The sequence below is a fragment of the Narcine bancroftii genome, chromosome 1 (genome assembly GCF_036971445.1).
Source record: "Narcine bancroftii isolate sNarBan1 chromosome 1, sNarBan1.hap1, whole genome shotgun sequence".
Taxonomy (NCBI): Eukaryota; Metazoa; Chordata; class Chondrichthyes; order Torpediniformes; family Narcinidae; genus Narcine; species Narcine bancroftii.
The window spans coordinates 271,182,447-271,196,408 of NC_091469.1; positions in this window are offsets into that span (position 1 = coordinate 271,182,447).

Genomic DNA, 13,962 nt, shown 5'->3' on the forward strand with positions numbered 1-13,962 from the left:
AACTTAGATATAGGAAATAGAATCCATAGAAAGGTTAAATGATTAACCTTAAAGGCAAGATTAAATGAAGCCATATTCAAAATTAAAGTACAAATACAGCATTTTCCTCAAAGCTGTTGATTAATTGGTCGGGTATCTGAGTTTCACCTGGTTATTGCTAATTATGGATATTTCTAGTGGGATTAACCAATAGAACAAGCTGCAAAAGAGTTCTTGGCATTTTCTTTTCAAAGACATGGAGGCTGGTGTCTCCTCAGCAAATCAATGCTCACGCATGGAAGAATTATTCCCAAAGTGATCTGGTGTATGTCTCTAAAGAGAAGGTAGAGATGGAATCCACAGGTCAAACCTTCAAAGGGGATCAGACAACTCTTAAACCTTTACCAAGAGGAGTTGGGGTGAATACACCTTGGAGTATTGAAGTGAATTCTGTAATTTGGAAAGGTAAAGGAATGCATTTATTGTGCAGTTTTTCCCAAAAGGAACAAGTATTTCTGCCAGCATATCAATGAAGATATATAATTGTTGATAATTAAATGAAGCAATTGCAGGAGGATCCTGAAGGAGTTGTCCTTACAGTTGGAACTAAGGCTTTGCAGTCATTGCTGGATAAATCAGAGTGAAATAAATGTACCAAATCAAAGATTTGCCATTAGAGGTACTGGGAAGAACTTTCACCAGCCTCGCCTAACCAAGAGCAAGTATGTAGAAATGCTACTCATATCTGCACTGTTGAGAAGGTCTCAGTGGTTTTAGAAACCTATGCTTTGCCTGGATTCCTTCATGTGTACATGAGTAGATAAGTACTTGAATGCAGCAAGACACCGGTTTATGACAGAAATGTATTAGTTTATTTGAATAAACATTCTTGCCATCATTATGCTCAGTGTTAATTGTTCTTTTATAAAGGAGAAAGAAGTGTGGCACATGAATAATTGGGAATCATGTATATTAGCTGACAAGTAACAATGTAAGATTTTATGTGCCACACTTTAGTTCAGTTGAATATTAACTGCCACAATAATTCTTCTTGGATGGGACTAGACTGAGTGAATGATCACATAGTACAACATTCAATACACCACAGCTACAGTAATGTTTCAATTTTTTTCTCAGAATTTTCTGGCTTATTAGTATGTCAGTTTCTTTGTAAGAATAGACAGCATTTTTAATTTTATTGTATTATTTTTTTCTTCAGGTAGGTAATATTGCAAGAAGTCAGTATGGTTGGGTCTGTGTTTACAGGGAGCCCTGAGGTGTATGTCAATATTTGAAGAGGTGAATTGGAGGGAAGCCAATATTTGGAAGAATGTTTGATTGTTTTGCAGGATACCCAAGAGCATACCAGTGCAAGTGAGAGATTTTTAGAAGTAAATCAATATTTATCTGGGAAACAAATTTCAAAACTCTGCAAATGGATATTGGCCAGTTTGGCTCAGCCAAATTAACTAACATCACAGAAGCTAAAGCTGATCATTATGATATGGAATCTGAATAACCATGACATTAGATTAAAAGCAGTCAACCCGATAGGCTAAAAATAGCTAAGAAATTCCCTGTACATTTCAATGCTCATTAATGCTTTTCTGCTTGAGGATCCTGCATCAATATTATATGAAACCCATCTAAACCTTTTACCTCTCATCTTAAACATATGTTCTTTTGCTTTAGGCATGCCTAACCAAGGGAATAAAAAGGTTTTAAATCTATGCCTTGCATGATTTTATTTAACTCGATCAGTTCGCCCCTAAGTTACTTTGCTCCAGAATAAACACACCCTGCCTGTCCAATCTCTCCTTATTATCTAAATCTCAAGTCTGGGCAGCATCCTGTTAAAGCACTTTTGCAGTCACATCTTTGCCTAGATATTGTCAGGAGAAATGTTCCAAGTTCAGCTTGAATGGTATTTTGTAAATTTGTAATATGAGACCCTAACTCTTATATTCTACTCCATGTATGATAAAGGAAAGCAGGTCATAAGGCCTCCTTCACCATCCTATTTATCTGTATTTCCATTTTGAGAGAACTACAGACTTGAATATCAGTGTTCCTTAGCACCCTTCCATTGACCCTTGTTTAAATTCCCTAAGTGATCCCTAGCACTTGTAGGGATTAATTTCATCAGCCAATGTCCACTCAAAATTTCATATGTAGTAGCCTTTGTCAACCTTCCTTGCAATCTACAACACCACCAACTTTCCTGCCAAATACAAACATACCAGTAATATCTCCTACATTCTCATTCAAGTCATTAGTACATATCATAAACAACAAGGGTCCCAATACTTATCAGTACTGCCCAGACTTCCAATCTGCAAAGAATCCTTCCACCACCACTTTCTGCCTCCTACTACCAAGGCAATTTTGAATCCAATCATGCATTACCACCTTGACTATCCCACCACACAGGATTTTGTACAAGGTCATGTTAAAATCCTTGCAGACAACTCTACCATCCTGTCCTCATCAATCTTCTCAATTGCCTCTTCAAAAATCACAGTGAAATTCATGGGATTGCTCACTGATGTTTTATTTTATTATCCTTTGACTGAGGACATTCTAGACAACATTTTTCAAAAATATCTTTATTTGGAGTTGAATCTTAAAACATCTTCGTACTTTACTGAGTTTTCCTCTGGTCTTGTGTCATATGAGCTTGGAATTCCCACTCAAACTAGTAACTGGCCTCTGTACTTGATTGTACTGGTTGAATTAGGAAAACAATATCTTTTTACCTAATTTATTGATTCAAAATGAATTACACCATTGGTATTTAAATGAACAGCCGAGCCATTTCACACTAATGCTAAAGATTCTTGCCAAGTCTTTGATTATTGAAGGAAAAAAGCACCAAAATGCTGGAGGAACTCAGCCCGTCTTTTCAACATCCATCAAAAGCAAAGATATATTGCTAATGTTTCAGCCTGAGCCCTTCTTCTAGGAATAATACATCTTTGCTTTTGATGGACGCTGAAAAGACGGGCTGAGTTCCTCCAGCATTTCAGTTTGTTTTTACTACAATCACAGTGTCTGTAGAGTTTTGTGTTTCACTTTGATTATGTGATCATATACTGAGCACAATGTTGCACAATAATTTCACAATTAGCAGGTCATTCTCAGAAGGAAGGATGAAAGTAGAAGCAACTTTAAAACGGTTCATAGTCAAAGTGTTTCCCTGACACAAAATAGCTTTGGAACTTCCTTAATTATCTTAATTGTTTCAATCTTTTAATTGATCTCATGGTATTTAAATTTACAAGCTCTAGGTTGGCAAGCAACAAAATAACTGTCCTGGAAGATTCAGACATGACCCTGTAATGTTCCAAACTTAATTTTTCATTCCTCCCACAGGTATTTAAAGAATTTTATTTTGGCAGTTCTTTAAAAGGTTACCTGTCAATTGTTCATTTTTAAATTGTCACTTTCATTATTAAATATTAAAGATTTTTGATTACCAATAACATTCTTCAAGGGCTGAAGAGAATTAAATTCTCACCCAATACCAAATTGCTTTGCATACATTTGACAGAATTATTTCATTTCGATCATTATCTCAATAAAAGAAAGTCAACGTTGGCCATAGCCACACTCAGTGTGACTCTATACAGCAACGCTGTGCTTAATATTGATTTTTCTGGAGGAGCTGTTGGTTGCCTATAATTGACTTTAACCTTGCTCCTTTAGATAACTAGTGAAAAATACTGATTTGAGGTAAGAAAGTTCTATATTTCACATGTTTTAAAAAAACCTATCAACAAAAACTATCACATCAACTGTGAGTATCCAGATCCAAGCCATTTTATTTATTGGGATTAAGACACCCTTGTGATAGTACAGATTCTATTACCAATGTGTATATGTACAGATTGCAGTGTAAGATGACTGTGATTGGCTGAAAGTGTAGCCACACCTACTGGCAGATTGCTCCAAGCCAGACCAGGTCATTCTGGACTGGTTGACCAACTTGTGATATGCTCCAGTCTTTTAGTTAATAAAAGCCTTAGTTTGGATCAACAAGTATTTGGTTCTTTCAACACGCTCTACAATTTTATTAACTAAAAAGTTTTGAAGGGATGGAGCGTATGCTACGGCTGGAACGCCTCGACATCGACCCACAGTCAGCTTCAGCTTCGAATGACTTTAAGTACTGGGTGAGATGCTTCAAAACATACTTACAGCTCTCTGACCCTGCCGTGATAGAGGACAGCCATCGACTACTAATATTGATGACTATGGTGTCCCCAAGAGTCTACCAGAGTGTCCAGGACGCGACCACTTATGCCACAGTCATGAAAGTGTTGAAAAGGCTCACGAGTGACCAGTGAACAGGGTCTATGCTCAGTACAAACTCGCTACAAGGAGGCAACAGAGTCCTGTAAAGTTTATATTCATGCACTAAGGGGAATGGACAGGGACTGTGCCTGCACAGACAGAATTGCTGCGGAGACCATAGACGATCTCGTTCGGGATACTATGTGGCCGGGATTCGATCAAATGAGGTGAGGCAGCGCCTGCTAGAGCACGGGGGAGAAAACCTAGAGGACATGATCCGGATCACAGAGACGATGGATGCCCTCCCTCTACCCTACTACCCCCGGCACACCGATGGCCTGTCGGCTGCGGCTACGCTGCCTGATGCAACCCCAAAGTGTTATTTCTACGGGAGGAACAAGCACAGCAGGTCCCAGTGTCCAGCGAGAAAAGCCATGTCCCAGAAGTGCCTTAAAAATGGCCTCTTTGCTATAGTCTGTCGCTCCAAAATGGCCACCGTCAAACACAGTGCCTCGTGTGAAGCCCAATCGCCACCCTCCCATTTAAAAACTTCTTCCTCAGAGCTCTCATCCAAAGAGAGTGAGGGCTCCATTGCGTGGCAACTGACTAGGTACACGCAGCTGCGACCGACGCTACTGACCTGGTACCCACCAACGCTCCACCGCCAAACACCCGACTGACTGCCCCACCGCCAACAGCAAGCAGCGATCCCCAACACTTACCATTAGCTGGCTGACACCCCAAACAGGCTGCAGGCAGCAACACCAACTCCTCGATGCTGTCTATTCAGGCCCAACTGTTGGCGTGACGTCATCATGCAGGACTCCACTGTCCATATTACAAATCTCTGCACCAGTAATCCTCGACCAGGACTTCCCCCATCCCCGCACAAAAGCAATGGAACTGATTAAAGTGCACTGGCAGCCACTTTGAACCAGGCCGGCCGGCCGGTAGCCTTCTTCTCCAGAACCCTCCAGGGTCCTGAGAGCCGACACTCCTCTGTCGAGAAGGAGGCCCAGGCCGTAGTCGAAGCAGTATGTTGTTGGAGACACTACCTCACTGGCAGGCGCTTTACACTGCTGACCGACTAATGTGTGGTCTCCTTCAAGTTTAGCAATACCCAGCGGGGTAAGATCAAGAATGACAAAATCGCCAGGTGGAGAATCAAGCACTCCACCTTTAATTATGACATACTGTATCGGCCTGGTAAACTCAACGACCCGCCAGATGCGCTCTCCAGGGGGACTTGCACCAACATACATCTGGACAGGCAGAGACTCCACGAGGAGCTCTGTCATCCAGGGGTCACTAGGTTCGTGCACTTTGTCAAAGCTTGCAACCTGCCCTACACGGTCGAGGAGATTCGCTCCATGACCCAAGCCTATCCGGTGTGCGTTGAGTGCAAGCCCCACTTCTTCCGCCCGGAGAACATCTATGTCATCAAAGCCACCTACCCCTTTGAGTGTCTCAGCATAGACTTCAAGGGGCCCCTACCATCAACCAACCATAACATCTTACAGCCATCAACGAGTACTCCCGCTTCCCGTTCACTGTGTCCTGCTTGGAGATGATTGCCTCCTCAGTCATAGAGGCCCTGCACAGCACCTCCGTCATCTTCTGGTATCCCAGTTACATCCACAGTGACAGGGGTTCCTCGTTTATGAGCGCAGAGCTGCGGCAGTACCTTCTGGAGCATGGTATTGCTTCAAGCAGGACCACCAGCTATAAGTCGAAAGAGAGAATGCCACCGTCTAGAAAGTGGTTACGCTTGCCTTCCGATCCAAAGGTCTCCCCACTTCTCGCTGGCAGGACGTGCTCACTAGAGCCCTACACTCCATCTGCTCCCTCCTATGCACCGCGACCAATGCCACCCCCCATGAAAGGATTTTCTCTATCCCGAGGAAATCCTAATCGGGAACGACCATACCGGTGTGGCACACGGTTCCCAGGCCGGTCCTCCTATGACACCACATCCGGTACTCAAAGAACGACCCCTTGGTTGACCGAGTGACTCTGCTCCATGCGAACCTGCATTATGCCTATGTTGAGTACCCGGACAGGCGGAAGGACACAGTCTCAGTAAGGGTCCTAGCCCAAGCCGGATCAGGCGCAGCAGTGCCTTTAACCCAACCTCCCCCTATTCCTTCTCCCTTAGGTCATGTGCTTAAACAGAGGGACCAGCACCATCCCAACAGCTCAGGCCAGACTGTCAACAATGCCATTGGAGAATTGAGCGAAGCAGTGGCCGCACCCTAAGAGCCTGCTGGCGACATGACTCCGGCGACCCCAATCCCGGCACCATGGCGGTCATGCTGGATGGTCGGGCCCCCTGACCAGTACAGCCCCTAACCTCCATCCACCCGGGGTCAGTTCTCAAAGAAGGTGTTGAATGTGATAGTACAGATTCTATCACCAATGTGTTTATGTACAGATTGTAGTGTAGGATGACTGTGATTGGCTGAGAGCATAGTCACATCTACTGACAGGTCTTAAAGGATTGCTCCTAGCCAGACCAGGTCATTCTGGACTGGTCGACCTACTTGTGATATGCTCCAGTCTTTTAGTTAATAAAAGCTTTGGTTTGGATCAACAAGTCTTTGGTTCTTTCGACGCGCTCTACAACCCTTGCAGGGCTTTAATGTAAAACTTCATTCCCCAATGTAACTCAGTGTTGACAAGAGTGAAATTCACTTTGTATTAATGCCAACATTCACCAGGCCTGCTAAAATGCATTTTGTGATTCATTTCCACCCTTGTGATAATCAATCTTACTCGTAACATCTTGCAACATTGACAGGTCCAACAATGCCAGAAAGTCTTCTTTTATCTCTATGATTTAAATCTCAGGCTGGAAAAGAGATCATTATCATGCCAGTGTTTGATTAAAATGGAGCCCAGATAAGAAACGTAGATTAGCAGTGTCCCTTGAATGAGTTATATTGTAACAGACGATTCAAACTCCACTTTTTTTCTTGCTCTACTGTAACTGTGAATGTTTATCATCCATCTATCTTTTATATTTATGTCTCTTTCTGTATAGCAATGTAATGTTTACAATTGGAGCTGTCTTTTACTAAGTACCTGCTTGGCTGCATCAAGCAAGAATTAGGGTGCACTTATGTGTTTGACCATAAACTCATTATTTATGTGTTTGGGTGTTAGGAGATTGGTTAAGAAGGTTCAGTGACTTAATATGCAGGATAAGTTAATAATTGGATAGACATTGGCTTTGTAGGAGAAGCCAGAGCGTAGTGGATGATTGCTTGTGGCTGGAGGCCTGTGACTCATGGTGTATCTCAGGGACTGGTGCTGGGTCCATTGTTTTTTGCCATCACAGTGGGGTACCATTTTAATTTAACACAATATTCCTACACCAACATGTTTATCTATTGACACATACTGCCAAACTGAAGCTACCCGCAAATTGGAGGAACAACACCTAATATTCCATCTGGGCACTCTCCAACCAGATGCCAAAGATTTGATGGAGATGTACAAAATTATGAGAAGTATAAATAGGGTAATAACAAACAGGCTTTTCCACTGAGCCTGAGTGAGACAAGAACAAGAAAACATGGGTTAAGGGTGAAAGGTGTATTGTTTAAGGGGAACATTGGTGAGGGGAAACTTCTTCACTCAGAATGTGGTGAACGTGGAACAAGCTGCCAATGGAAATAGTGGATGCGGGTTCAATTTCAACATTTCAGAGAAATTTGAATAGATACATGGGTGGGAGAGGTATGGAGTGCTATGGTCTCATGCAAGTTGATGGGACAAAACATAAAAATAGTTCAACATGGATCAGACGGACCAAATTACTGTTGTGTTCTATGGTTGTCTCATTATCTAAGTAATTACACTTTTTGGAAGCAAAGGTGAATGAGCTTTGAGCAATCATGGAGTTTTCAATATAGACCCATTTTATTTGTACCTTAGAACATTACTATCTATTCAAGAAATCAGTCCAAACTAATCAAATTGCACTGACTTCAAATGCTACTTGTATCCTATTGTAGAAAACCTCATGACATCAATTTGAAATTTCTTTTTCACTTTTTTGAACATCCTTCTGCAAATGTTATGCTCTGTTTAACTTTATCACAGTATTATTGCATTCAGAGTAGAAGTAATGGTAAGATTACAAGACGAATACAAATTGACTAGGATGGCCAGAAAATATACACTCAGAAATTCAATGCCAAGTGTAATTGGGAGCAGGTACACCAAGAAATTATAAAAATGGAAGAGTGCTGCAAGGACTATAATGTACTATATTTGAAATAGTAGGTGACATCCTCCTAAAGTAATCTTAGTGATATAGCCATTCAGAATGGTACAAGTTACAATTTTCTGGAAAGATTCAGATTCAAATTTGCAACCTACACTTTTACAACCTCTTCTTAAGCAGCTCCATAACCTGCAGCGTGACTTGATTCCACTTTAGTTCCATGCATGGGTGGCACGGTTGGAGTGGCAGTTAGCACAATGCCTTTACAGTGCCAGCAATTTGGACTGAACCTGGGTTCGAATCCCCCACTGTCTGTAAGGATTTTGTACATTCTCTCCATGTCTGCGTGTGTTTCCTCCCATCCTTCAAAATGTACCAGGGTGTAGGTTCTTCTTTGGCTTGGCTGTGTAATGGAGTGTAAATTGGGCAGCATGAACTCGTAGGGCCAAATTGGTCTGTTACAGTGCTGTATCTTAAAAAAATAAACAATAATTTAAATTATAGGAAGCTGAAGAGTACAATCTGTATTCCATGGACTCTGCCAAGTTGGGGCAAGAGTTGCTTGATGGTTGGATGCATGCCTTGTCTGTGATGTTTTGCAGAGGATTCACAATTCGTGCTTGGCATCTGCGTGGTCCTTTTGTAGAAATTTGAGGTAATCTGCCCTAGATGCTCCTCCTTTATTTTGAGTCCAGAATTAAAGAACATTTCCAACATGGGAGGAGGTACATGCCTATTGTACCTTTGAAAAAGAGCTGCCCAGAAAAATTCTGAATTCCAATACCAGATCAGGCCACAGCTCTTCTGGTTTAAATTCCATTCGACTCTTCAGCTTAATTGACCAGATCATCTACATCACACATGTCAAACTCTGGCCCGCGGGCCAAATATAATTATATTTGGCCCGCAAGATCATTTCAAAAATGTATTAGAGGTGGCCCGCCCTGCAGCGAGAGCCGATGCTGTTTTTTGGTAATGTCACTCCCACCATCCTCCCCCTTCAATGCACATCCTTCCCCACCCCCTAACTATCCCCTCCCCCCTAAAACCACCCCCCTTAAAAGATGGCCAGAATATTCTCAAAAAGGAATCCAGAATGGTAAAGTTCCACAAACCTTCTGCTGGGAATCCTAACAACACCCGGCATCAGATCCACAGGACGCGCCTGTGATTTCCTGTCAGCGCGACAGACATGGCAGGCTGCGCACAGCCCCCACTGTTCCACAAAGGCTAATCGGCAGTGCGCTGGGCCTGAGTGGGTGGGTAAGCAGGGGTGGGCAGAGGGTGTAGGTGAGGAGTAATGGGCAGGGGAAGTTATGGTGGTGTGAGGGGCAGTTAGAGGGAGGGATGAGTAGAAGGAGGGGTGGATAGGGAAGAGGTAAAAGGGGAGGGGCAGGGCGAGTAGGGGAGGGGTGATTAGAGGGTGAGAGACAGGTAGAGGGAGGAACAGGTTGAGGGGAGAGGCAGTAGAGGGGCGTGTATAGGATGGGGTGGGTAGAGGCAGAGTGAATGGAGTGAGGGGTGAGTAGAGGCTGGGTAAAGGACTGGTCAGGTAGAGGGATGGTGGGCCGAGGGTGAATAGAGGCCTAGAGCCTGAGGAGTGAGCAGGAAATGCTGAGTCCTGATGCAGGCCAAAATGGACACAGCCTGTGAATGCTGACTACATCTCCACAGGTACCAAATATGTTTCCCTCAGGTCAAGTAAAGGGTGAACTTGAGCTACCTACTCCTGACCTGTAACATTATCCTCCTAAAGTTATATCCTAAAGTTTAACATTACATATGTTGAAAGAAGAGAAAACAAGCAGATGTTGTTGAAAATTTTCAATAAAAATTTAGTTTGGCCCTCGACTTAGTCCAAGTTTTTATTTTTGGCCCTCCGTGAATTTGAGTTTGACACCCCTGATCTACATCTTCATGCAGTCTAAGCTTTTCTCCCTTCATGTCAACCACAAAGCCATTAATTGCACCATCTGCAAACTTCTTTATTATGCATTTTTACTTTGAGTAGGTTTTCATTCAAGTTCAAATAAAATATGAACATATTTCAGCAGGTATATATATATATATATATATATATCCGTGAAAGGAGTAGGCTTATGCTCAGTTGTAAGCATTTCTGAAATGTGAATCAAGCTTTTCTTTCATCACCTTCTTTTCTGATTTTTGTGGTGGTGTCAATATAAGTACATGAGCAAATGAGGAAATTACTTTTTGAGGAGAAAACATCCTTGACGCATTTTGTTTACCTTCCTGCTACAATTGAACATCTCAGAATAAAGTGTTGCTTCTGGAATCCAATTTCTCTCATGGGGATGATGTGGCTAACCGGGTTACACAAAATCAGAGTGTCATTGTAAGAATGATGGCTGAGGGAGGACACTGACTGACAAATGGATGAACCCATCAATTCGGGACATTTTGCAGACCACCATTGGTATAATTTTATATGACATGATGCTCACATTGTGGATTGTTTATGTCTTCAAAGCATTAAGGGGGAGATGTTCACTTCAGCTCAGAGAACTAAGAACTTGAACTGGGTTTGAGTTCTGGGTCTTGAAATATTTGGTTCTTTAGATGGCTGATGTTCCCCTTTGTGAGAGGAGAGTCTCAGGATATGAAAAGTTTTACAGAGTCTCACTGTAGTCTTTGATTGTCGAGGGGAAGTATTGTTCAGGAGGCTTGTTCAATAGAAGAACTTTGTTTTCTGGATGTTTGGTAATAATACCAAACTCTCATGCATTTTAGTTAAAAAAAAAATCAACAATGACTTTGAGCTCAAGCTGGCTACAAATGTGCACAAACGTTGTCCCTCCCCTGTAAATCAAAGACTTAATTCTACATTAGAGGTGATGGTTGGACAGTTTACTGTACATCCTGTAAATCAGCTCCATTCCAGGAGAGGTGATAAGGTGCAATGTTTCATTAAAAAGCATGAGAGAAAGGTTAGTGCAATGACATAACCTAGTATGACCTGAATGAGATAGGTAGAGTTGATGGCGGACTCATTGTTTCCAAACATAATTTGCATGTTGTTGTGTCACAAATGATTAATTGTCTAATATTAAAAAAACTTTTGACATTGGGCACAGTGCCTGTATTATTTTCTCCTGATAATTATAAGACAATATTTAGAGTGCTTTGTAAGAATCTTTAAATCTGGTACATTTCCAGCACAGCATTTTTTATTAGTGGCATAATATAATATTGTAAACATCAATATCCATATAAGTTATCAATAATTCTGAATTCATGCATTTTGTGACTAACACAATAATTTTTCATTACTGATTCCAACTTCAAATAATGTAAATAAATCCACAAATATTTATTTTGTAGTGTGATGAAAACTTGACTTTATTGATGCAGATCTTCAGAACAGATGATGTTGCTGCAGCTCAAAATGGTCAACAGGCACAAAAATCAGAGAAAACTGATGATGTCAAAGAGAAATGATTCACATTTCAGAATTTCTTTTAACTGAGATTAAGTTCGACAGATTAAGTGAAAGGGTTGGGCCCTTTCACAGAACTATCTGCGTCCAAAAATATTTTTCATATTGCAGACCAGTTTGAAAGAAAACCTGTTCAATAATTTTTTTTTGAAGCCTAACCCACCAAGTTAGCAAATATGTACATCAGAAAAATGTGACATTTCATACTCTGTATGAATTTGGGCATGATTTTCAACTACAGAACCATATGAATACTTCAAGGTGAAGAGAGCTTTAGATTATGGTGATCATCATCCAGTTTGTGTAGAGGGATGTGGGGGGGGGGGGGAGGAGAGGGAGAGACCAGAGTGAGGGGGGGGGGGGGTGAGCAGGAAAAGTGTGGGAGTTTATGGATATGAGAGAGAGAATATGTTACAGGGAAACAAAAGGAAAGGAAACGAAGAGCATGTTCTCTGTGTTAGCATCGATTTGAGGGGCCAAATTACTTATTTCAATATTGTAGGAAATGTGAAAAATATAATTTGGGAAAAAGTAAAAGTTGGCAAAAAAATTTCAAATTCCAATGTGGTGACAGTCACTCATGATGATCAATACTATGAGTGAACAGCAAATAGGCGATTTGGAACTGTTAAATCATATCAAAACGTAGTCAATTGCTTTAGAAGCTAAGAAGAAATAATGAAATATCAAGGTGTACATTGATTGAACTATTGGAGCTTTAATAAACAGAGCAGAATAGTAAATTAGAAAGTGAAGATTATTCAAATGCATGTTCCTCCATTCATTAGGTCATACTGATCCACACCTCACCTCTATTTGTCTGTCTTTGGTTCACATCCCAGGTAAACTCTTGTGAATCAAAGTTTAACATTTTCATTCTGAAAGGATTAACTGTTCCAGTATTCACAGTCTTTGGTGGTAAAGAGATCCAAACTTGTATTCCCTTTAGTTCAAGGGTAATTGTTAAATTATGTTACAGTGTGGACAGCTGTACTTTCAGTGGGTTAGTTTCATAAGTAACTTCATCATGATTTAGAATAGCTATTTGCTCTTAAGTAAGGTATCCACCAAGTTAGCAAATATGTACATCAGAAAAATGTGACATTTCATACTCTGTATGAATTTGGGCATGATTTTCAACCAGAGAACCATATGAATACTTCAAGGTGAAGAGAGCTTTAGATTATGGTGATCATCATCCAGTTTGTGTAGAGGGATGTGGGGCGGGGGGGGGGGGGGAGAGGGAGGGACCAGAGTGAGGGGGGGGGGTGAGCAGGAAAAGTGTGGGAGTTTATGGATATGAGAGAGAGAATATGTTACAGGGAAACAAAAGGAAAGGAAACGAAGCGCATGTTCTCTGTGTTAGCATCGATTTGAGGGGCCAAATTACTTATTTCAATATTGTAGGAAATGTGAAAAATATAATTTGGGAAAAAGTAAAAGTTGGCAAAAAAATTTCACATTCCAATGTGGTGACAGTCACTCATGATGATCAATACTATGAGTGAACAGCAAATAGGCGATTTGGAACTGTTAAATCATATCCAAACGTAGTCAATTGCTTTAGAAGCTAAGAAGAAATAATGAAATATCAAGGTGTACATTGATTGAACTATTGGAGCTTTCAATCTTCTTCAGCATGATGCTGAACCAAGCCATGAAAGACCCCAACAATGAAGACGCTGTTTACATCCGGTACCGCACGGATGGCAGTCTCTTCAATCTGATGCGCCTGCAAGCTCACACCAAGACACAAGAGAAACTTGTCCGTGAACTACTCTTTGTAGACAATGCCGCTTTAGTTGCCCATTCAGAGCCAGCTCTTTAGCACTTGATGTCCTGTTTTGCGGAAACTGCCAAAATGTTTGGCCTGGAAGTCAGCCTGAAGAAAACTGAGGTCCTCCATCAGCCAGCTCCCCACCATGACTACCAGCCCCCCCACATCTCCATTGGGCACACAAAACTCAAAACGGTCAACCAGTTTACCTATCTCGGCTGCACCATT